General features: G+C 41.4%; 1 protein-coding gene and 1 long non-coding RNA gene across 4 annotated transcripts in view; one reads left to right on the top strand and one right to left on the bottom strand.

Annotated features, from left to right (window-relative positions):
* LOC123312538 (insulin-like growth factor 2 mRNA-binding protein 3) overlaps positions 1 to 25180 on the bottom strand; it is a 341679-nt gene that overhangs the window by 196457 nt on the left and 120042 nt on the right. The window lies entirely within an intron of this gene.
* LOC123312541 lies at positions 14890 to 22876 on the top strand. The gene is made up of 4 exons (XR_006537645.1): positions 14890 to 15027; positions 15086 to 15213; positions 22423 to 22590; positions 22831 to 22876. It is a non-coding gene; the product is annotated as an uncharacterized LOC123312541 (long non-coding RNA).

Here is a 25180-nt window from a genome sequence, read left to right as displayed (position 1 = left end):
TATTATGGATCTGAAGTTCGTCTCAGTTAGAATAATACATCATATGAAGAAATTTTTATAGAACTCGTACAACTTAGATTTACCCCTTATACTACGCACATTCTGATAATATACTATAACTTCACTCATCTCCCCCTCTGCAGCACCAAGGGATCCTGTATATTGTTCTCTCCGTTAAAATATTTTATAGTGAGATCTTCTCCATCAGAACTACGGTATATTAATTCCTTGCGTAAATCTTTCAAGTATTGGATCTGCATGGGAGTAAGGTCCGAGTGAAGTTTCACATTTTAATTTGAAATTTTGTTTCTAATTTTCAAGACTTTAATTGCTGATTCAGAACTTTTCATCATAATCTTCCGGGAGGCATCAGAAGCATTTCTCTTGCCAACTCTAACGGCCTTAATGGCTTTGAGGATTGGATCAATTTCAGCCAGCATATGATTAACAGGTACCAAAATGTTTTTGATGTCGTTTTCTAAAGGCAAGTTATAGACCATAATGCAAATATTAGTGTCCACCACAATAATTAATAAATTGATAACTGTATTTTGCGGGATAAGGACAAACTCTCAAAAGATCTTAAAGTATATTCAGCAACGTTTCGCAAACTCTCGTTTGCTTCATCAGGCCTAAAAACATTATAAAAATGTCATACAAAACACTTACAGTGAAGTATAAATAAATACCTCTATACTATAAATAAGACATTCAGATGTAAAAACTTTAAAAAACCCGACGGCATCAACTGTATATTCCACGTCAAATCACAAAAAAACAGCTTAAAATACTAAAAGTTTGGCTAAAATTCATTTGGAAAATTCCAGAATATTTACATCTAAAATAAATCACATGGAAACATAACCTGAAAACACAACAGAACAAACCAATACAGTAAAACAATATCAAAGTTGTCAAACACAGAATTATCTTCATTTTCTTTCAATGAAATACCGTACATTAATTAGTTTCCACCAAGCTCGCACAGCACTATAAATGCACATATTTGGTCAAGACAGAATTGTAAAGTTTGCTTAAATGTTCAGTATCAGATCTAAAATTAACAGTGTTGTTAATGTTAATATGTATCATTTCTAAAATGTTCCTTTTTCTAAAATGTTGTTCATTGTCTAATATTTTTACATTCGAAAAATCGAACCTGTGATCGTCTTTGAAAAAATGTGAACACAAGGCTGTCCTTTCTCTATTTTTCACATCTCTGACATCGTATGCATGTTGTTTAATCCTATTTTGTAAATACTGTCTCGTCTGTCCTATATACATTTTATCACAATCCAATTGTTCTGAAACAATTCTATCAACGAAAGGTTTGGGGTAATTATTATCTCGTAATATGTGTTTCACTTTTTTTATGTTTAGGTCATGATACACGGGGCTGCTCAAGTTGATTGCTCTGTGAAGTAAGTTGTTAATAGCACTGATCTTATAGCTGGTAGCATGGTTTGATAAATATATAAGTATGAGCTGGTGGGTTTAGTATACCAATTCGTTATGATTTTTTGTTCTTCCGTACGGTGTAAGCAGACGTCCAAAAAGGGTAAAGAACCTCCAGTTTCAACTTCAAACGTGAACCGTATCTTGTCATGGTAGCTATTGAAAATTTTTACCGTTTCATCAATCATGTCAAATGGTAAAGCCATGACAGAGTCATCAACATAGAACTTGACAAAAGGCACAGGAAAGGGTAGTTGGGACACAACTGTTATCACCAAGTCATTCATTACAAATTTTTCAAAAATGGGACTCGCAATGCCACCCATAGTTGTTCCCTCAATTTGTAGGTACGTTTCTCCATTGAACATAAAATAACTGGATTCAAACAGAAAGTCAACCAACATCAGGAAAGTTTTTCTATCCAGGCATGTATAGGCTGATATTGTCTGCCAATTCTTTTTAATGATCTGTACAGTAAGGGCATGTGTGATATTAGTGAACAAAGAAGTGACGTCCAATGAAACCAAGACGTATCCGTCAGGTAAGACAACATTTTTCGAAAATTCAACAAACTCAAAAGAGCTATTCACTTGGTGTTGAAATGTAGTTGCTACATCACTTAACGTGTTGTGTATGAATGTTGCAATATTTGATGAGGGAGAATTAATTCCACTGACTATCGGCCTCATGTGTAGACCTTCCTTGTGTGTTTTCCGCAGACAGTATAGTCGGGGAGAAACCGAGTTGTGTTTTTTTAACTTTTTCTTTTCAAACTCAGAAATGAATGAGTTTTCAAATAAAGAATCTACAAGAGCATTTGCTCTTTTTTGAAACGAAGATGTGGGATCTTTTTTGAGTAATTTATATGTGTTCACATCACTCAGCATTCCCTTAACATGGTTAACGTAGTCCTCACGATACATGATCACTATTGATCCACCCTTGTCCGATTTGTTCACTATGATGTCATTGTTATCTTTAAGAAACCGTCTAAACATAAAAAAAGTGAAACACATATTACGAGATAATAATTACCCCAAACCTTTCGTTGATAGAATTGTTTCAGAACTTCTACGTAAACGAAACAATGACAAAACTGTCAATACAACCACAATGAATAAAGCTTACTTCAAATTTCCGTATGTCCCAGAACTGTCCCAAAAAATCAAAAGAACCCTTAAAACGGAAAATAGTGAGCTGATGTTTTACAACATGAAAACAGTTGGGTCGTTATACAGCAAAATAAAAGATCCAATAAATAAAGATCATAGATCAGGAGTGATATATGGGATTCCATGTTTGGATTGTGATAAAATGTATATAGGACAGACGAGACAGTATTTACAAAATAGGATTAAACAACATGCATACGATGTCAGAGATGTGAAAAATAGAGAAAGGACAGCCTTGTGTTCACATTTTTTCAAAGACGATCACAGGTTCGATTTTTCGAATGTAAAAATATTAGACAATGAACAACATTTTAGAAAAAGGAACATTTTAGAAATGATACATATTAACATTAACAACACTGTTAATTTTAGATCTGATACTGAACATTTAAGCAAACTTTACAATTCTGTCTTGACCAAATATGTGCATTTATAGTGCTGTGCGAGCTTGGTGGAAACTAATTAATGTACGGTATTTCATTGAAAGAAAATGAAGATAATTCTGTGTTTGACAACCTTGATATTGTTTTACTGTATTGGTTTGTTCTGTTGTGTTTTCAGGTTATGTTTTCATGTGATTTATTTTAGATGTAAATATTCTGGAATTTTCCAAATGAATTTTAGCCAAACTTTTAGTATTTTAAGCTGTTTTTTTGTGATTTGACGTGGAATATACAGTTGATGCCGTCGGGTTTTTTAAAGTTTTTACATCTGAATGTCTTATTTATAGTATAGAGGTATTTATTTATACTTTACTGTAAGTGTTTTGTATGACATTTTTATAATGTTTTTAGGCCTGATGAAGCAAACGAAAGTTTGCGAAACGTTGCTGAATATACTTTAAGATCTTTTGAGAGTTTGTCCTTATCCCGCAAAATACAGTTATCAATTTATAGACCATAATGTTCCTTGACCTCTTTCTACGCTGCTCAATTTCAACATTCAACAAATTCAACAAGTTCATTGGCCGAAGTTGGGCTATTTTGGCCTGCGTGAGGGGGCAAGTTACTCATTCGCTCAAACTGTGTCCTGATCAAAGATACATCATTATCGAGGGAAGAAAGCTGATCAGTGTGAGCTTCTAATTGACAAGCGTGGTCTGCGAGAATCCGATCGTGTTCTACAATGTTAGCGCTGCAACCGGCCACCTCAATCGAGAGCTGAAGCTGACTAGATTTAATGGACTCAATATCGTCCCTCATGCAAGAGATATTTGAAGAAAGATTGTCAAGCTTTGCTATAAGAAGGTGAAACTCTCTCATAGTTACCGGAGCCGCATCATCCTGAGCCTGCTGAGACGGAACTGGCTGGGATATTGAAGAGGTTGAATTGGATTTTTTATTTCTTCTGTATTGAGTGCAATAATGGCAAGACCTTTTTTATTCAGTTCAAGCAGCGTCTTGAGATCAGTGCTTGTTATATTTGCACATGCAATGTGAAAAGCATGCCCACAAGAACGGCATAGAACACTTTCGTCAATCAGTGAGATGGCCTTGCAGCAACTGTGACAAGGCATTCTTCAGATCGGACGAATAGGAAACAAAGTATAAGAAGAGAAGTTCGTAGGTGTGTGGCCCGCTTAAACAATCAGATCCAAAGACAGGAGCATATATTGTCGAATTGTTATTGTCGAAATGCAGGTAAATTCAACAACAGGAAAATGATGGATTGCAGAAAAACAGAAATACCTTTTCAAAGGAGAGTTCAAATCAACTGTAACGCAGGTTTCGCCGAAGATTTCACGAAACTTTTGAAATTAAATCTAAGATACTTTTTAACAGCCAGCAGGACACCACCCCCCCACCTTTTTAGAACTTGATTTGTGTGAACGATCGCAACGATAAATATTATAATTATTATGGATCTGAAGTTCGTCTCAGTTCACAGTTCGCAGTTCACGTTACCAAATAACTGAAATTCTCAGGAGCACTTATCAAACAATGTGCACTATCTAAAGCGTCACACACATTTTTAACTCCTTTGTAATTATTGGCAATTTCACGGAATGTGTTTTCTAGTGTTATCTTAAAAATACTGTGAATTTCTAATTTCAATAAAAAATAAAGTCAATAAAAGTCGAAAATCATAATATTCGCATGAATACCTAGCTGATTTTTTTGAAAGAGCTAAAATAGCGTTAAAACGCGTTTTCATTGTTTTAAAAAAATTTCCGGGTAGAGCCCCAGACCCCGGACCACCCGATGTAGGGCCCCTTATAGATCTCAGCTGGGAGTGGTCCCAGTCCGGGCCTGAAAGTTCTATATCCACAGATTACAAAAAATTGTTTCTGGAATCCGTGTATGTATTATCGAAATTTCAATTCGTTAAAATTTTCGAAGTTGGTGTTTATCTCCAGAGTCCAGGTCTTGTCTTGATCGTTGGTTCTGCAGAAAACATCAGGTGAGCTTATTTTTCAAATCTTTTTCCTGAGTTTTCTCATAGCGTGGAAAACTTTTGGCTTTATACCATAGATATATTAGACTATTTCAGCGAAGATTCCTGAATATTTTATTATTATCAAATCGTTTGATATTTTGAGATTTTTGAGTATAAAACCATGTCGGAAACCTCAGATTATGAGGGTTCCTACATGGAAGCGACCGATGCTGAAGAATCCAGCGAAGGCGAACACGAGGAGCCTGTAAAGCTCAGAGAAGAAAATGGGCAGTTGAAAGCTCAAATTGTCAAACTGACTGAAACTGTGTCACAGTTGGTCGGTGAGATGTGCCTCTTGAGAGAGGAAATGACCCGCAATAATATGCCGAAACCTCATACTTACGCCGCAATCACAAAATCGGTAGCGGGTTCCAAAAATAATTCCTTTAAAGGAATTGTTTCACAACCCGAAACAAGGAAAAATGATTCAACGCAGGTTGCGAAGGCCCCAAACGCGCCCCCAACTTAACGCGCGCGAAAAGAAAGCTCCCCTTCTGATGAGGAGACTGTCAAGAAGACAACGGGAGTGCCTAAAAGGGATAAAATTCCACATATCACGATGATGGGCACCTCAGATTGGGTAGAGATATCTAAAGCTCTCTACACAAAAAAGATGAACTACAACCGCGCAACTGTAGTTAAAGACGGTATAAAAATCATCGCGTCAACCGTAGTTGATTTTAGAAAAATCACAAAATTCTTCGAGCAGCATGTTAAAGAATTTTTTACCTACCAAATGGAGGAGGAGAAGAAGATATATGCCGTCATCAGGTATTTACCAATCGACGCTGATCTTGCGTTGATTAAGGACGACCTGATATTCCAGGGAAGTATCGAAGACCAAACCTACAGAATAGGAAAAGAAGAAGGAGACTCCAAAACCCGTTCAGAAAAAAGAAGAACAGGAGAAGATTACAATGAAACAGGCTGTGAACAGTTAACAGGAGAAGAAAAAGATATCTGAATCAGCCGATGATTTAGATATCTTCACGGAAAAGTTTTCAACTAGATAATTCATTCATTCTTCATCCGCCAATGTGTTCGTAGCTCATCTGGGATAGCTCCGCATTCGCGATAATTGTTTCTGTATTTATATTTCAACTTTAGTTAAATCTCGCTTGAATCAGTACTGAATTTTCATTAGTTTATCAGTGATATCTTGCAAATTCATTATGCAAACTAGAGGGGAAAAATCTCGAAAAATGAACAATGAAGAAATGAGTTCCCGTGTTGAAAAAATGGAAGTGCTTCAATCAGGACTCTCGGGATTGACACAGGAAGTTGCGAATTTGTTGGAGAATCCTGCTCCGACCTCTCCTGAGCCTGCCTCAGATTGTATAACTGTGATAATGAGTAAAATCAGTGCATTTGAAATTTCCATGAGAGAGAACTTGAACGCTCTCAAGGAACGCATTGAGACATACTCAACTAGAACTGGAAAAACAGGAAAAATTCAATAGTCAGCTAATTCTGCATGGAGTGAAGGAAGAAGAAAATGAAAATTTATATGAAAAAGTTCTTGATATTATAAACAATAAAATACTTAATAACACCTCCGATCAGATATCAGCAGATGACCTGCATGTTTGTTATCGCGCTGGTAGAAAAAATAATCAACCAGGGAAATCCCTTCCTGTCACAATTCAATTCATCCATCGATGGAAACGTGACATTGTTTACAAACATAAACGAAATCTCAAGGGCTCTGGTGTTGTGGTTGGTGAGAGACTTGTTCCAAGTAAGCTTGTTTTGTTCAAGAAAGTGCGTGCTAAATTTAATGCTTCCCCTTGCTGGACTTCTAGAGGTAACATTTTACTCTCATATAAGAATAAAGTGAGAAAGATTATGTCTGAAAATGATCTAAAACAATTGAAATAATTAGGATTTAATTCGATGATAAATTTTCCGTGGTGCGGAGCTGCTCTGGAATTATTGGATTACTTTTGCATTTTTTTTTTGTAGTGAATCTGCTGTTTTATTTCGTCATACTGTAAGGTTCTTGTTCAATTTTATTCAGACTTTTCTTTTGTTGCTAAATTTATATACATAATCATATTTCTGCTCATACTTCAATTCGCTCTTTCGCCTAAAACGTAATTGATACATGTAATGTTAGAATTCTTGCATTTCTGATTAATAACTAAAAAGTTTCGATTCCTGTTTTCATTATCCGGTGATTCCTTTTTTTTCTCGTGGGAGATGCTTTTATTTGTATGAGTTATGAATCACGGAGGAAGGGCTCTGCTGAGTATCGCTCATTCAAATGTACGCTCTCTGTTTCCACATTTTGATGATGTTAAAGATCTCCTTATATCTAATGATTTCGATACTTTCGGCTTAACGGAAACCTGGTTGACTGATCTAATTTCAGACGACCTTCTTGCTATAGATGGTTTCAATTTTGTACGTACTGACAGAGGAAGTCGAGGAGGAGGAGTCGGCATCTACATTAAAAATACCTTTAGTTTTAAGATTTTGAAATTTGATATTGAGAGTGAGCAGTTGGGGTTGATTTTCAAGATCGGGAGATCGAGAGTGGCTGTTATCATTGTTTATAGGCCATCTTCTTTTGATTATAAACTTTTCATTGTCGAATTTCAGTCAGTTATTTCAGAGATGGTAACATGTGCTGATTTTGTACTCTGCCTAGGTGATTTTAACATGAATTTTTTTGATAAAAATAGTGTTGAAATTAAGTGTCTGATTCAGGTCTTGGATAGTGTTGGCCTCCATCAAGTGGTAACTGAGGCTACTAGAACTACTCGGACCTCTTCAACGTTAATTGACTACATAATAACTTCTGCACCCAATCTGGTTGTGAAAACTTCTGTCCTGCCAGTCCCTCAGGTTAGCGATCATGATCTCGTACACTGTATTTTCAATTTGGCCTTCCAGAAGCCAGGGCCAATTTTCAAGACATCAAGAGATTTTAAGAATATTAACTACGATCAATTTAAATGTGATCTCATGTCTATTCCCTGGAACAATGTTTACGACATAGAAACGGTTGATGGAAAAGTTGATTTTCTCACCTCTAATATAATAACTTTATTAGATCTACATGCCATTCAAAACATTCAAAATTTCTAAAAATTATTCACCTTGGCTTACCGATACTTTGCGAGATATGATCAAGACCAGAAACCAGTTACTATCTAAATTTAAGAGATCGGGAGAGATTTCCGACTGGAATATGTACAAACAGCTAAGAAATATTATCACTGCGGCTGTCAAAAAAAAATGGCTTATTATAGCAAGTACATTAATTACAGCGGAAATCCCAAAACTATAATACTTGGACACATCTGAAGAAAATGGGTATTGTTCAGCAAAAAAATAAAGTGCTCAGCGCTTCTCTTGCCGATGTTGACCGCATTAATGTACATTTCATTAACTCTGTTCCTGACCTGTCCCCCCGATGACGATCTATTGTCTTTTTATGCTGACCGAGATAACTGTTCTGCTTCTTACTTATTCAGATTCCGTACTGTTGATGAGATCGAAGTTTTGGAATCCATCAAATCAATTAAGAGTAAAGCTGTTGGTTATGATGGCATAAATATACTTACCCTCCACTTATGTGTACCTCATATACTTCCACATATCACTCATATCCTGAATTATTGTCTGAAAAAATCCGTCTTTCCCAGCCAGTGGAAAAGAGCAGTTGTTCTACCTGTGCCAAAGGTGTCTAATCCAAGAAACTTGAACAATTTACGACCTATAAGCATTTTGCCAGCATTGTCCAAAATTTTGGAGAAGATCATGTGCAAACAACTCTGGTCACATTTGAATTCTAATAAGATTAATCCTCCCACCCAGTCTGGTTTTCGAAAAAATCACAGCTGTACCACGGCTTTGCTGAATATCACCGATGATATAATTAGGGCAACTGATAAGGGTAAACTCACTATTCTCGCACTTTTAGACTACTCTAAGGCATTTGACAGTCTCAATCACAAACTGTTAGCAGCAATATTAGCACATGTTGGATATTGTGATGCTTCTGTTCTCCTTCTTGTTTCTTATCTCGCTGAACGTTATCAAGTAGTTTCTTATAATGGCAATTTATCATCTCCTCTCAAAATTCAGAGGGGTGTACCACAGGGGTCGATTCTTGGACCGATATTGTTCCTTATCTACATTTCACAGTTTGAAAACTTCATTCAATTTTGTTTCATTCATAATTATGCCGATGATACTCAGCTGTATATCTCCTTCTTTTTAAATTAATCTTCTCAGGCAATTTCAGCTCTAAACTACGAATTAAATGTTATCAGGGAATTGTCTCATCGGCACTGCCTGCAGCTCAATGTGAATAAGGCCGTTGCCATGTTGTTTGGGAGAAAAGGTGACAGGATCAGATTTTTGGATGAGGGTTATTCGATAATGGTTGGTTCAGATATCGACAAGGCTAAAGATTTGGGAGTCTGGATTGATGTAGATATGCGATTTACGGACCATGTGTCTGCTTGTTTGCAAAAGGCATATGGTAACTTGAGAGTTATTTATAGAAATAGGTCAACTTTAACCCAAAATATTAGAGTTCTGCAATGTGAGTCCCTGGTTCTTTCTCACCTTAATTTTGCTGACAGTGTTTATGGTCCCTGTTTAAGCTTTTCTGACAAGCAGAGGATGCAGAAACTTCAGAACTCCTGTCTGCGTCTCATATTCGGAATACGAAAATTTGACAGAATTAGCCATACTCTACGTTTTGTCAACTGGCTCCATATGGAGAACAGAAGATGTCTTCATGCTACATTATTGTTCATGAAAATATTAATTGGCCGAACTCCCCCGCCTCTACAATAAGATTACTTTCCGCTCTGATGTTCACAACTTGAATATACGATTTAAAGGAACCCTTACACCGCCTATATTTAGAACACAATCATTTCGTAGATGTTATTCATACAATGTCACGCGGTGCGTCAATAATTTATCTACTGAAGTCAGGGCGGTTAGTGATCTGAGTCGTCTACGAGCTATAGAAGAATACGAGAGGTATTCAGCAAGCTTTTGGTTCAACAAAACACTGTTTTCACGGGTTGATGTGTGAAGGCATCGTTTCACTTAAAGTTGCTTTTTTTTACGTTTGGGTGGTTTGACTACTTGCTTTTATTTTTAATAATTGTTATGAGCTGTATGTTGTTACACTTTTTTTCCTCAATTGGAAGCAATGAATCGAGGGGTTAGATTGAACAGTGCGCTGAATGAAGCGTACTGGATCTCGCCTCTTCAATTTATTTTGACCTCATATTGTATTTGATTGATTATTTCTAATTCATGAAATTGAATAAAGACCTTTATTATTATGACTTTAGCCTTGCGGCTTTCACACTCCTCTCCAGAGGAAAATTCACTTATCCCAGATATCTCAGATATCAAAACGATTAAGCTCTGTTGGAGCCCTTTCCAGGTTTTCGGGTCCGGGTCGCTCCTCGCCACCCTGCTGTACATAGGTTGGATTCCTGCTCCACCCGCACTTCCTGCCGGCGCAGACGGTGTTCCTCTGCATTCCCCATGTACTTGCGTACAGTTCTCGCCGTTCCGAGCAGTACTGCCTTCTGCATGACTCTATAGATATTTTCGTCCAATTGAAGTTTCCTCAAGTTCTCCAGTAGTTTCTTCGGTATCAGGCCTGTAGATGAAATGACAATAGGGATGGTCTTGATATCTTTCAGCTTCCACTGTCTTCTGGTTTGTTCCTCGAGATCTCTGTATGTTGAAATTTTTTCAGTGTGCCTATCTAGAAGATTGTTATAATATTATTTGGGATCGCCACATTGATTGAGCAATATGAGGTCTGGTCTATTGTGGGTTATTTTCCGGTCTGTCAGAACCGTGCGATCCCAGTAGAGCTTGTGATGTTCATTTTCCATCACAGCATCCGGATGGTAATTGTAATAAGGAACCTTTTTCGAACTTAGAAGTTGGTGTTTTAGTGCCAATTCTTGGTGAAGAATCTTGGCAACAGCATCATGTCTATTTTTGTACTCCGTGCCCGCGAACTTCTGACATCCCCCGGTGATGTGCTGGATAGTTTCATGTGTCGCACAGCCATAACGACAGCTATCGTACACCACTGAGGCATCCTTGGCGATATATTTCATGTAATTTTTTGTTGGAATCACCTGATCCTGGATGGCGAGCATGAAGCCCTCTGTCTCAGGAAACAACCTTCCGCAAGTCAACCAGTAGTTGGACGCAGATATGTCGACGTAATCATGGTTGACCTCGTTCTGGTGCCTTCCATGCAAAGGTTTGCCAATCAGTTTTTGCATTTTACTTTCTGCAGAGTGTTCGACGGTTTCCAAGTGATCCTGTTGTAGCTTTAACGGTGTAGAACTATCATCAACACAAACTACTCGATGGAGTTCTGACGAAGCAGCCTTGCTCAGGAAATATTTTCGAAGTCCTCCAATTTCCTGGGACATACGGTTGGACAAATCAACAATTCCTCTACCCCCAAGATGTCGTGGCAGCTCTATCCGTTCTATTGAGCTTTTGTGGTGATGTTTATTGTGTTTAGTCAGCATCGTCCTTATTTTTCTCTGTAAGGCTGCTAAATCGGTGGTCGTCCAAGAGATGATACCGAATGAATAGCTCAGCGCCGAGCAAGCGTAGGTGTTAATCGCTTTTATGAGATTCTTGCTGTTAAGACCAGTTCTCATTATCCTCTCAATCTTCGGGTGAATTCCTCCGTTAATTCTTTCTTCATCTGGGTCTGGTTGATTTTTCTTGCCTGTTTTATGCCTAGATATTTGTATGTGTCTCCTTCCTTCAATGCTTCAATTTCTGCACCTTCCTTGAGTTTGAACGTACCATCTTCTATTTTCCCTCTCGTTATGTTCAGCAGTCGACATTTTTCGAATCCAAACTTCATTTTGATGTCTTCCGAGAATCCTTCCACCATTTTCAGCATCTGTTGCATTTGTTTTTTGGTAGATGCGAAGAGTTTCAAATCGTCCATGTAAAGAAAATGATTCAGTTTCATCATAGTTCTACTGCCGCTCTTGATGGAAAATCCGTAGTCCGTAGAATTCAATCTATGAGACAAGGGATTCAGGGCCATGCAGAACCACAGAGGGCTCAGCGAGTCTCCTTGGAAAATTCCGCGTCTTATTGGAATAGGTCCTGTTGTAATGGAGCAATCTGCTGCTTTCATTTGAAGACTAGTACGCCAGGTTGACATGGCGTTTTTCAGGAACTTAACAATATTGGGATCCACCTTGTAAATCTTCAAGATCGTCAAGAGCCGTTCGTGGGGTATAGAATCGAATGCTTTTTTTTATTATTATTATTATTTTTTTTTCCTTCGAGTGAGGGGAAAACCCTTTATGGGCGCCCAGAGGGTCCGCACTCTAGGTAGTGTGAGACTCCGAGATCTTGTTTGGCTATTCACTAAAAACCCCTCACACATTCCACGGAGAAGTTCAACGTCCAGCCCTTGCAGCGTCCCTTAACAAAAGAGATGAGCTGCAAGTGGCATCTAGAGTTCATGGGATCTGATGATATGCAGTGACCCAAGCAACACCGCCTTCTGCATTCTGTGCGCTAGTATCTCGGCCCAAGATCTGCAGGCCGGAATAATCTTCAATTCTTCCACGTAGTTGGCTCTCATTCCTCCGAGACATCCTATGATCAGTACAACCATCCTGACTTTATGACCCGGGTACATAGTTCCAAGCTCGAAAACAAGATCTTTGTATTTTTGCCTTTTCTGCTCTTCCTTAATCACCATGTTCTTTTCTGCAGGGGATGAGAATTCCACGACGAACAATTCTTTCAGCTCTTTGTCCAAAAGAAGTATGTCTGGCTTTATAGCATTGATCTGCCGTGTTGTTGAGACAGGATAGTTCCAGTATATTCGAGCTTTCTCGTTCTGGACCACCGCTTCAATCTCCAGAGGCACATATGGTAGCACCGGTTCTTTGTCTATCTCATATGCCGCCCTCAGATGGAAGTAGAGAACTCGGAGTGCCGCGTTGTGTCTCTCTATATACCCCGATGGATCATGGACTCTGCAGGCGGAAAGAATGTGCTGTAACGTGCGTTTCTCGGAGAAGCCTTTAATCTCGAGCGCCAGCTAATCTTTTCAATAGGAAGAATAGCAAACCTACCAGGGTAGCTGCTAGCCAGAGACAGAGCTCGGTGTTGTCTAGGGTAGTAGCGACAACGAAGAAGTCAAAATCGAATTATGTAAAAGTTTATTCACACCTTCGGAAACTAGTTATATGTACAAGGGAGATATGTGAGATATGAGTGATTCTATAAGTGAAAATACATTCGGGAAATCTTATCCGGTCACGAGCACTTTATGAAATTTATACCGGGTGTAGTGAAAAATTAACGGTTCAATAAAAATGCGCCAACCAGAACTGACGAATGCTAAGGACTTGCTATACGGTATCGGTGTGTTGTTGTATTTCTCCGGGAATGAAACACAATAAGGGCGGGTCTGTTCGAGACTTTTATTCGCTGCCCCAAGGGTTGTAGCACACCATGATTGACAGCGAAGAAAATGTCTATTTTTAACGCAACTACGGGATTTCACTGACTACGTGCGGTATCTCTTATTCTCTGCCCCAAGGGTTATAGCACGCCATGATTGACAGAAAAGAAGAGATTTCGGATTTAACACTTATGACGCGGAACGCGGACAGGGGGGTTGACGGAACTTTCCCTTCAGTACCCCAAGGGCTAGGGCGGACCTGTTCGAGACTTTTATTCGCTGCCCCAAGGGTTGTAGCACACCATGATTGACAGCGAAGAAAATGTCTATTTTTAACGCAACTACGGGATCTCACTGACTACGTGCGGTATCTCTTATTCTCTGCCCCAAGGGTTATAGCACACCATGATTGACAGAAAAGAAGAGATTTCGGATTTAACACTTATGACGCGGAACGCGGACAGGGTAAAGAACGATAAAATACAACAGGAAACGATACAGTACAGCAGTGTCAAAGTTAAAGAAGTAACGGCGTAGGTCTAACAAAGAAACTGAACTGTACAGACGGGGACCTACCTCCTTTGTTTCAAGCACTCGAAACTCAAAGGATTTAAAAGAAAAAACTAAAAAATTAACTCTAAGCACTGATGCAAATAACACAAAATGATTATCTTCAACGGCGAAAGAAATACGGAAAATCAACTGAATTTATAACAGAAGTTAGAAACCACGTTAGAAAGCGAAATGTACTCAAGCGAAAGGAAAGCACTGAAGTAAAATTCAAAAGTCAGCCGAAGAACTGAAGTAACAGTCGCAAGTCGAAAAGTCGAAAAGTGACCGTCGCGGGGGAAAATTTGCTTTTATAGGCATATCCCCTCTCACGGTAAAAATCTGAAAATTCCAGAATGCGACAAGAATGAAAAACGTCGTCAGTTCCGGTTTATCGCATATCAACAGATGAAAAACGTCGAAATCTTCAGCGGCATGTAAGAAAAACAACGTGAAATACAGATAAGCGGTTTTTTACATTTACTCTGCCTGTCGGAATGAACGCACGGAATATTCGAGAATTAAAATATTTTCAAAGACGGAAATTTAAAACGAAAGAAAATGCACTAAGATGAACTCCAATTTTCCTCAGAAAACTGGGGTTCATTACACCCTCCTCAGCTCGGAAGAAATTAACTTACGATGAAATAGTGAGTTTAATTTCACGACTCTATCTACCCCTAGAAATAATGACCTTACTTTCGCGCGCGCCACTGATATACTCGTGACCAGATTACGACTCAATCAAGTACTTATCTTCTCTATGGTTGGGATGGTAGTTCCAATGCGCACGCAGAAACGTCAGCGTCAGTCATTTCGGCGCAGGTCTCCGCCATCTTGTCAAAGAATTTTGTTCAGCGTTCCGTGGATAAACGGTGTACAACAGTGGAAAATCCTCCCTCTCCATGTGGAAATTCATCTTCATCGCTGGTCGGAAGCGTGCCATGCTTCATCCCTCCGGTGAGTACCTAATTTAACTGTGTTTGGCGGGTGTTTGAATTCCATCGTGGTTTTGTAGGTTACCCAGGAATCGTAGGAGCTGCAACAGGTGGAAAGCCTCCAACAGCTCGACGTGGGGGCTCAATGGGCTGGTATGACCCGGCTGTACGGACGCTGAGACTTTCGGATCCGGTATGAGACTTGCAGGTGGGTAATTTCTAACAATAACTCTCCGATCTTCATCGTTCCTCGTGGTCCACTTTTCTTCCTGGAGCGGTTTTCCTCTGCTTTCTGTTTTCAGGTAGACGGTGTTTTCTTCAGGTAAACAGTGTTAAATTGACGGTACAATAATTTCGATTCGGTTCAGGACAGAAATTGGTTAGATCTATTGGATTAATAGACGGATATACTCAGTTGTAATGTGAAACAGTATCCTTTATTGGTATTCCTTACATAAGTAACAGATTTTCGGATAGTTTTAACAGGTTCGGTTTATATTTAATTGCATGCTGAACGGATGAAAATCTGTAGATACAGTATTTCGGTCAACGGTGGTGCATGTTGTGACGAGGCAGATTTTGCCCCGCCACGAAAAGGAAAATTCTCTACCGATACTTTCTTAATAGGACCTGACAATCGAAGTATTTCGGAAGAAAACCGTTAAATTATCATAGGGAGGATTTACCGATTGATTTCATGTCATTGTTTTCCACCGACCAGTCCCATATTTGTAGCGGAGACCGAATATATCTTGTTTCCAGAATTCATATATTTTAGAATTCTTTCCGTTGAACCGTACTTTTTCTGACTCGAAAAAGGTCTTTCAACTTGTTCCGTTTTTCCTTCTCTTCAATTGTTTCTGTCTCTTTCCGAGCCCGTTGATTTACCGAACAATTTGAGTTTATCCAATGGGGGACTGAGTTACCCATGGTGGGGACAATTTTCCGGGGTACCTACTTCTTCGAGTTCCGTCGCTGAAGGTCAAGATCAGTATGAATCGTGATTGAGAGTTGAACGAGTGAGGTGATTGTCAAGTGAAAACCGTACTTACGAGACACCAAGGAATTTCTAAGGCAAGTGATATTTGAAATTATTACCGCTTCATTGCACCTTTATGGAATAATATTCTCTCTAGACTTCTGCTTGGCTGAAAACCGTGAGCTAACCATTTCCTGCTGTATATAGCTTTCCGTTACCGTAGGGTAGCATTTGGGTCCCAGGAGGACGTTGGGCCCCCCTGATTTTTCCGATTCCTGAATATTTGACCGTTTCATCCCGATTTCCAACCGTTTGAATTATAGTTATAGGTTAGATTCGCCGAGCATAGAGTTGGGATGCCATAACCGTCAAATACCCTCACCGCCGGACTCTGTGGCCGCTGTTTGACAGTCAGCCAGCTTGAGGTCACCGAGAGAGAGAGAGAGAGACCGAAGGACACCGGATCATAGACAAACCACCGAGACAGAGATAGAGGGCGTACCTCGGTGAACTGGTGTTTTTTTAAATTTTGACCTGACTGAATTCCGTTTATTATTTTTAAAACCGTTCGTACTTTTCATTCAATTGTGTCTTGCCTTAGTTGAAATATTTTTCCGAAACCGTGCATGTTTCTTTACACTTAGTTTAATTGAGACTTGACTTACTTCCGTATATTTCCGAAACCGTCCATTTTCCTGAAGTGAAAGTTTGCCAGCCGTCCTGCGCCGACCAGACACAGCCGTTGACGTCCACGATTTAGTGTACCTGTCTATTTTCTTTTGTGTACAGTTTATTTTGATAGAAATAAATAGTTGAACATTTATTTTTGTTGCCAATTATTTTGCCAGTGAGAGTCTATTTATTAAATCAGTTTCATCTAAGAGTTTAGTTAGAAGAGGTAAGTACTCTTTCTGACGCCTAAAGAACGTTGAAAAGCAGACACTTAGAAGACGCTACCGCCTTAGTCTTCATCGATACCCTTCTCCACTGATACTCAAGTCTACCCGGGCTCTCCAATTCTTTGGGGATTCTGTGAGAGACGTGGGGTTTGACTGGTTGCCCCACTGGCGCCCGAGCAACCGTAAGGAGCGGCCAGAGTACGAAAAGTCTATCACATCTGGCGCCCGAGCAGGGACTTCTGCTGTTCTGTGAGTAGTTCCTGTTACCGTAACCGTACCGTTTTCGTTAAATACTTTTCACTGGCAAATTGGTAACCGTTCTTTGTTTCTGGCATATATCCGTATAGTTCATATTGTAAATCTTTATTCTGAGTTTCTGGTGCCGTTAAAATGGATGTCAGCCGACTGAAAAGTGACGAACTTACGTGGGAGTTAGAGGCAAGAGGCTGCACCGTGGGACACACCGTTCAGGAGAAAAGAGCTCAACTGAAAGGGGCTATCCATTCCGACATACCGTTCATTCCAAGAGATGAAATTGACCAGGCACAGGAAATTGGGGTTTGTGGTGCCAAGTTGTTCGACTTGATGGGAGAGATATGTGAGTTCGATTTTAATAATAGAGACAATGAGTTGCAGCGCATTAGGAGCCGGCTACTGCACGTTCAAGGCCGACTGAGAAGTCTATCTCCGGAAGCTGTCAGTCTGCTTCACAAGAAAACCGAGCTGGAGCACTCTCTGAAGATGGCTATGAGATTGCTGGAGAATACTCACTGGTTAGGTGGTATTCCAGAGAACCTGTCAGCCGGAACACCGTCACTGATTGACCAGGAATTACCGGACTGCGCATCTAGACTTGGTCCAGGTCTGATTCCGTGCTCAACCACCGTTGGAGAAGCAGACTTGTTGAACTTGGGAGAAGATTGTGACATATCCCGACCGACCACTCATGATGACCGGCTGCAGCAGAACCGACAAGAAGTTTGCAGATTATTAACCGAACAAATTGAACGTACTTTTTTGCAGAAACAACCTTCATACCACCGACCGCCCGCCGACATCCTCCCATTTACCGTTGAACAAGCACTGCCAACCGACCGAACCAGTGAGGAAAACAGACCGCTAATAACATCCCCTGAGTCAAGGCGATTAACGAGGGAGTTTGCCGAATCAACCAGGAGAGTTTCATTTGCCTCATCTCCTACCGATACCGCTGGGATGAGAGAAGTAAGAAGCGAAGTACCGACGACCAAGGAAGCCGAACTGACGACCGAATACCCGCCGATGAAACCGCCGAAAACCACCGACCATTCCATCGTTCCTACCGTTCCTGTGTGGAAATGGAACCTGACGTTCGATGGGTCAACCAGTGTGACCTCATTCCTGGAGGAGGCTGAGTATCTTGCCGAGGCTAGAAAGGTGAGCCACGAACAGTTATTCGAGTCAATATACGAGCTGTTACGTAGGGATGCAAGAGACTGGTACATTCCCCGGAGAGGCACCTTCACCGACTGGACCGATTTCAAAGAACAACTCCGAGAGGCCTTTCTTCCTCCCGACTACGAGGACATCCTTTTGGAGGAAATCAAGAAACGCACTCAAGGAACCGATGAACGACTCTTGTTGTATGTAACTCGAATGCAAAACCTGTTTCAGAAGCTGACCGTAAAGCGACCGACCGAGGAAGAACAAGTGAATATCATCCGACGACGTTTACTGCCAGAACTGCAAACCGCCCTGGCCTTCCAACCGACTTCAACCATAGAAGAACTGCTCCGAAAAGGAAAAGTTTTTGAATTGGTCAAATGGCAAACCGCTAACTATGCTTCGCCACCGATCAAAAAGAGTCTCATCAACGAACCGCATCTTACCTTCCGAAATCCCTCACCGAACGTCCAACCGATCGGAATGCACCTCAACACACTGTCCGAACCGTCCGATAAACCGAAACTTGTACAAAACTCTACAGCACGTCAGAGACAAGATGAACCGAAGAATACCGTCCGACCGCCAACCGAAACCCAGTGCTGGAGATGTGGTGGTAAGGGCCATCTACGAGTACAGTGTACATCGAAACCGATACTTTTCTGCTCTCGATGTGATAAGAAGGGTGTAATGTCCAAAGATTGTCAGTGCCCGTTACCGGGAACCCCGGTTATTCCGAAGAAAATCCTTTCTGATAACCGTCCTATAACTAATGTTCTTATAGGAGACAAGGAGTTCCGGGCACTATTGGACACCGGATCAACCAGGTCCTTCATCAGCAGTGAAGTGGCTGCTCACTGCAAGGCCGCTGGAATAACACCGAATTATGTTAGAGACGTTACCACCACCGTCGCTAACGGAAGTTCTATCCCGATTAAGGAAATGTACACAGCACAGGTTCAGGTTGGATCCGAAAATATTGAGGCTACGTGGTTGTTAGTTTCAGATTTACCGATCAGTGTAGTACTGGGAATGGATGTACTGAGAGCACACGACTTCTCCATCAATCTCCAAACCGCCGAATGCTTTCTGAATGGCAGGTCCCTAAAGCACAAGCCCATGACGCAGGAAGAGCAGAATCAGTTACCGTCACCGTTACCGTTACCGTTACCGTCACCGTTACCGTTACCGTCACCGTTATCGTTACCGTTACCGTCACCGTTACCGCTACCGTTACCGACCGAAGGAACCATATGCCTGACCGAGGACAATGTAAGTTGCTCATGGTACAGGAGGAAATTGGCAGAAGTAAAATCGAATCCTACAGCGTTTCCTGACTACAGGATAGCGTCAGGAAAATTATACCGCCATTTTTGCGATTCCGATGATTTTACAGAGCCAGAATTGGGAAATCCCTGGAAGTTATGTGTTCCGAAAGATGACCGAAGAGAAGTCCTTCTCGAAAACCACGACCGACCGACCGCTGGACACTTGGGAATAGCAGAAACCAAATTTCGCATAGCCCGCAGCTACTATTGGCCAGGAATGTTCCGAGAAATTGCCCAATATGTCCGAAAATGTAGCAAGTGTCACCGATACAAGGTTTCACAGCAGAAACCGGCAAGGAATCATTCCTATGTGGTGGAAGAACCTTGTAAAAAGGACAGATTCTCCAAACGGGTGGAATTTAGGCCCATGAGAACAACTGTCCAAAGAGGTGTGTACCAGGCTTCCAAGGAAGATGAAGTGAATTCCCCAAAGCAGGAGTCAACCGAAGACCCCAGAGCATTCTTGAACTTTGATGGGGAAATGCGTTCACCGAACGCCAAATTTTCTACCGAGATTGCTATCAAGGAGGGAGAGAATCACACCGAACCGGATACCGAACCGCAAGTTGCTTACCATGTAAATAACCGTAACCGATTTACCGAAACTAAATTTGTCCGATCTAGATTAACACGAGCCTTCGTCCAGCAAAGTCACTATAACCTACGTCGTAAGGACTGGCGTCATAGGATTGGAGACCAAGTGTACCGAAGAGGGCATTCCTTATCTTCGGCAGTAGAAGGAGTTGCCGCCAAGTTGGCTCCGAAATACTCCGGACCGTATACCGTTGTAGGCATAGTCTCTTCTGTGGTGTATGACATCAAGGATGGCAGTGGTAAGGTTGTCAGACACATCCACATAAAGGACCTGAAATCCCCTGGGATTGAAAGGTATATGCCGTTAAGAACCTGACCGAATAATTTTCCAATTTGAAAACCCGAGAAGGCTAAGTCTTCTTACCGACATGGTGGATACGCCAACCGACAGTTTTTTTTTAAATTACCGTTTGAGTTCATCAGGTCATGAAATGACGCCGAGTTCAATAACCCCGCAGCTTTCACAGGCTGAAACCGACATTTAGAAATACCGCAACGATACCCAGGGGGGTTGAAAAAAAAGAAGATAAAACTTCGTTTTATTTTTTTTTTTTGCCGACGAAGGAGGGGGATGTGACGAGGCAGATTTTGCCCCGCCACGAAAAGGAAAATTCTCTACCGATACTTTCTTAATAGGACCTGACAATCGAAGTATTTCGGAAGAAAACCGTTAAATTATCATAGGGAGGATTTACCGATTGATTTCATGTCATTGTTTTCCACCGACCAGTCCCATATTTGTAGCGGAGACCGAATATATCTTGTTTCCAGAATTCATATATTTTAGAATTCTTTCCGTTGAACCGTACTTTTTCTGACTCGAAAAAGGTCTTTCAACTTGTTCCGTTTTTCCTTCTCTTCAATTGTTTCTGTCTCTTTCCGAGCCCGTTGATTTACCGAACAATTTGAGTTTATCCAATGGGGGACTGAGTTACCCATGGTGGGGACAATTTTCCGGGGTACCTACTTCTTCGAGTTCCGTCGCTGAAGGTCAAGATCAGTATGAATCGTGATTGAGAGTTGAACGAGTGAGGTGATTGTCAAGTGAAAACCGTACTTACGAGACACCAAGGATTTTCTAAGGCAAGTGATATTTGAAATTATTACCGCTTCATTGCACCTTTATGGAATAATATTCTCTCTAGACTTGTGCTTGGCTGAAAACCGTGAGCTAACCATTTCCTGCTGTATATAGCTTTCCGTTACCGTAGGGTAGCATTTGGGTCCCAGGAGGACGTTGGGCCCCCCTGATTTTTCCGATTCCTGAATATTTGACCGTTTCATCCCGATTTCCAACCGTTTGAATTATAGTTATAGGTTAGATTCGCCGAGCATAGAGTTGGGATGCCATAACCGTCAAATACCCTCACCGCCGGACTCTGTGGCCGCTGTTTGACAGTCAGCCAGCTTGAGGTCACCGAGAGAGAGAGAGAGAGACCGAAGGACACCGGATCATAGACAAACCACCGAGACAGAGATAGAGGGCGTACCTCGGTGAACTGGTGTTTTTTTAAATTTTGACCTGACTGAATTCCGTTTATTATTTTTAAAACCGTTCGTACTTTTCATTCAATTGTGTCTTGCCTTAGTTGAAATATTTTTCCGAAACCGTGCATGTTTCTTTACACTTAGTTTAATTGAGACTTGACTTACTTCCGTATATTTCCGAAACCGTCCATTTTCCTGAAGTGAAAGTTTGCCAGCCGTCCTGCGCCGACCAGACACAGCCGTTGACGTCCACGATTTAGTGTACCTGTCTATTTTCTTTTGTGTACAGTTTATTTTGATAGAAATAAATAGTTGAACATTTATTTTTGTTGCCAATTATTTTGCCAGTGAGAGTCTATTTATTAAATCAGTTTCATCTAAGAGTTTAGTTAGAAGAGGTAAGTACTCTTTCTGACGCCTAAAGAACGTTGAAAAGCAGACACTTAGAAGACGCTACCGCCTTAGTCTTCATCGATACCCTTCTCCACTGATACTCAAGTCTACCCGGGCTCTCCAATTCTTTGGGGATTCTGTGAGAGACGTGGGGTTTGACTGGTTGCCCCACTGGCGCCCGAGCAACCGTAAGGAGCGGCCAGAGTACGAAAAGTCTATCACAATGTACGGAATTTGGACGGAATTGTGACGGTGTAGTTGGTTATAATTATGCTTAATAACGGGCTTCAGATTTACGAGATTTCTTCTTACAGGTGGCCTTGGTTTCTTGGACAGGTACAGAGGGCCAAGTCCCTACTGGCTAACATGCGGAACTTGTTCAACTTCTTCCGGGGTGGTTCTATCTGCTGATTCTTGGAGATAGACTGTCTGGATGCACTGGTTCTGGTTGATCGAGCAACTACAGTTATTCAGACAAACAGGTAAACGGAAAATAATAATATAATCGGTAACGGAAAAATTATATACATATGTATATTCGGTAACGGAAAAATAATATATATTCGGTAACAAAAAATAAAAAAAAATAACGGATTTCCTCCTTTCAGAGGTTATTTCTATAGAACGGTTAACGGATCATGTCAATAATATTATTATGCATGAAATGGTTTTAAATCTTTAATGTGTATGTTAGTGATTTTTCTACCCTCTGTATCTTTCAGGTCATAGACGACAGGTGAAACGACTTTAACAACGGTGAACGGACCGGAAAACTTCGGAGCCAACTTGGCGGCGAAACTGTCAACGGCAGAGGATAAAGGACGGTCCCGGCGTAGAACTTTATCTCCCACATGGTATCGGACTTCTCTTCGTCGAAGATTGTAGTGGTGAGCCTGTTGCTGGAAGGCACGGTACAGTTTAGTACGGACGAACTCATAAGCCTCCTGGAGATGTTTGATCTGTTGAGTACGGTAAGTCATGTCTCTATTTTCTTCTTCTGTACGGTTGGATTCTCCGTTCATTTCGTTATTGTGGGGGTTTGTCGAATAAATCGCCCTCGGGACTTCTAGTTCCCTTCCATAATTTAAAAATGCCGGTGTAAATCCAGTAGACTCCTGTTTAGCGGTGTTGATGGCAAACGTTAACTCTCCTATCTTTTCATCCCAGGTTCGTTGATCGGCTTCACAAAACTGTGCTATCATGGTCTTCAGGGTACGGTTAGCTCTTTCTACAGGGTTGCACTGAGGGGTATACGGTGGTGTGAAACGGTGAGCGATGTTCAGCTCTCGGAGACTGTTCTTGAATAGCCTGCTGTCGAATTGTACTCCATTGTCGGATATTACTAGTTTTGGGCAACCGTATTTCAGTATGACTTGTTCGTAGAGGGCCGAATAAACAGTTTTGGCGGTAGCTTTCCGCAACGGACGACACTCTACCCACTTTGTGAACCGGTCTTGCATTACCACGATGTAGGAGTTTCCCTTTTTTGACCGTGGCAATGGTCCAACAATGTCCGTGGATACTTCTTTGAACGGCGCATCCGCCATTCGGTGTGGTTGCATCTTACCAGGGGTTTTCTGTTGCGAAACTTTGTACTTTTGGCACGATGTGCAGTTCCTCACGTATTTCGCAATGTCTCTAAACATCCCTGGCCAGTAATAATTTCTGGCTATCCGTGCAATCGTCTTAGCAATCCCCATGTGACCTGCTAGTTCTGAGTCGTGGTTTTCCTGCAGTACTTCTGTTCGCTGTTCGGATGGTACACAGAGTTTCCAGGGTTGGCCGGTTCCATCTTCTGTGAAGTCGGATGAGTCCCAGAAATGTCGTAACAGTTTTCCATTTCTAACGGCGTAGTCAGGAAAATTTGCTGGGTCTTTCTCCACCTCTTGTAACTTTTTTTTGTACCATTTGCACTGGGTTGTTTCTATTTCGGCCAGGTATACGGAATCTACGGACGGTAACGGTTTAGGTGATGGGTTGTCCGCGGGTGGATTCAGGGATTTTCTCCGGCCCTGCACCTCAACAGCTTCTTGAATTTTCGGTGTTGGTTTGGCAATCAGTCGACCTTCCAGGTAACAGTCCGCGGTACTGAGGTTAATAGAAAAATTGAACCTTCCTAATACGTCCATTCCTAGAATGAGGTCAACTGGTAAATCAGGCACCAACAAAAATTTTACGTCGGTCAAGGAATAATCAGCCAGGTGAACGGCGGTAGTGTAGAGTTTGGGTGTTGTCGTGGGTTGACCATTTGCAACCACCACGAAACCATTCTCAACATGTTGTCCGGTGATTCCCTTGCTTTCACATTGTTTTGCCACTTTCCGACTTACGAAACTCTTCGTGGCTCCCGTGTCAATTAATGCTTTGTAGTGCTTTCCGGCTATCTTAACTTCAACAAGCGGTCGGTTATCATTCCAGGCGGTCGATGTCATGGGAGTCAGTGTGTTGGGAGATATGGTCGACTCCTTCTCCATACCTCCGTCTAGTTTTCCGGACGGCAGGGACAATCTCGTGAGAGAATGTTTTCCCTCTGGCATCGAGAACAGAATATTTTCGGTGGCCTGCGACATTCTCGGCGCATGTGGCCATATCCACCACATCGGAAACACTGTGTCTGGAAGGACACTCTCCTCCCTGATGATGATTGGGTCCGGTCAGCGTGGCTATTTTCGGCTCGACGACGGGGTGGCGGTGTTGAATTTCCGGATCTACCTTCGGAGCTGTCTCCAGAAGTTGGACGGTGTGATTCCTGTTGCCGGACTATTGACTCTCTGGATCGGTGTGACTTTGGACGGCTTTCCCCCTGCGGAGAAAGTCGTGTCTGGTTGGCTTGCGTCGGCGGGATTGATTTCCTATGATCAGTTGTTTGTACCTGTTCTCCGGTATCCACAGAAAAACTCGCCTGATATCGGTTCAGTTGACGGGGAGTGTACGTCAGGTGAGGTTCCTCCACGAAACCTGGTTTTGAGGGTGGCCGGGTGTACTGGCTCATCTGCCATTGGACCAGTTCAAAAACTTTTCCTTTACGGAGAAGTTCATCATACGTCTTGGTCTCCTGGAAGGCCAAGGCCT

This window comes from Coccinella septempunctata, chromosome 4 (assembly GCF_907165205.1).
Source record: "Coccinella septempunctata chromosome 4, icCocSept1.1, whole genome shotgun sequence".
NCBI lineage: Eukaryota > Metazoa > Arthropoda > Insecta > Coleoptera > Coccinellidae > Coccinella > Coccinella septempunctata.
The sequence above is the reverse complement of the archived record's forward strand: the minus strand, read 5'-3'. Positions and strand labels throughout refer to the sequence as shown.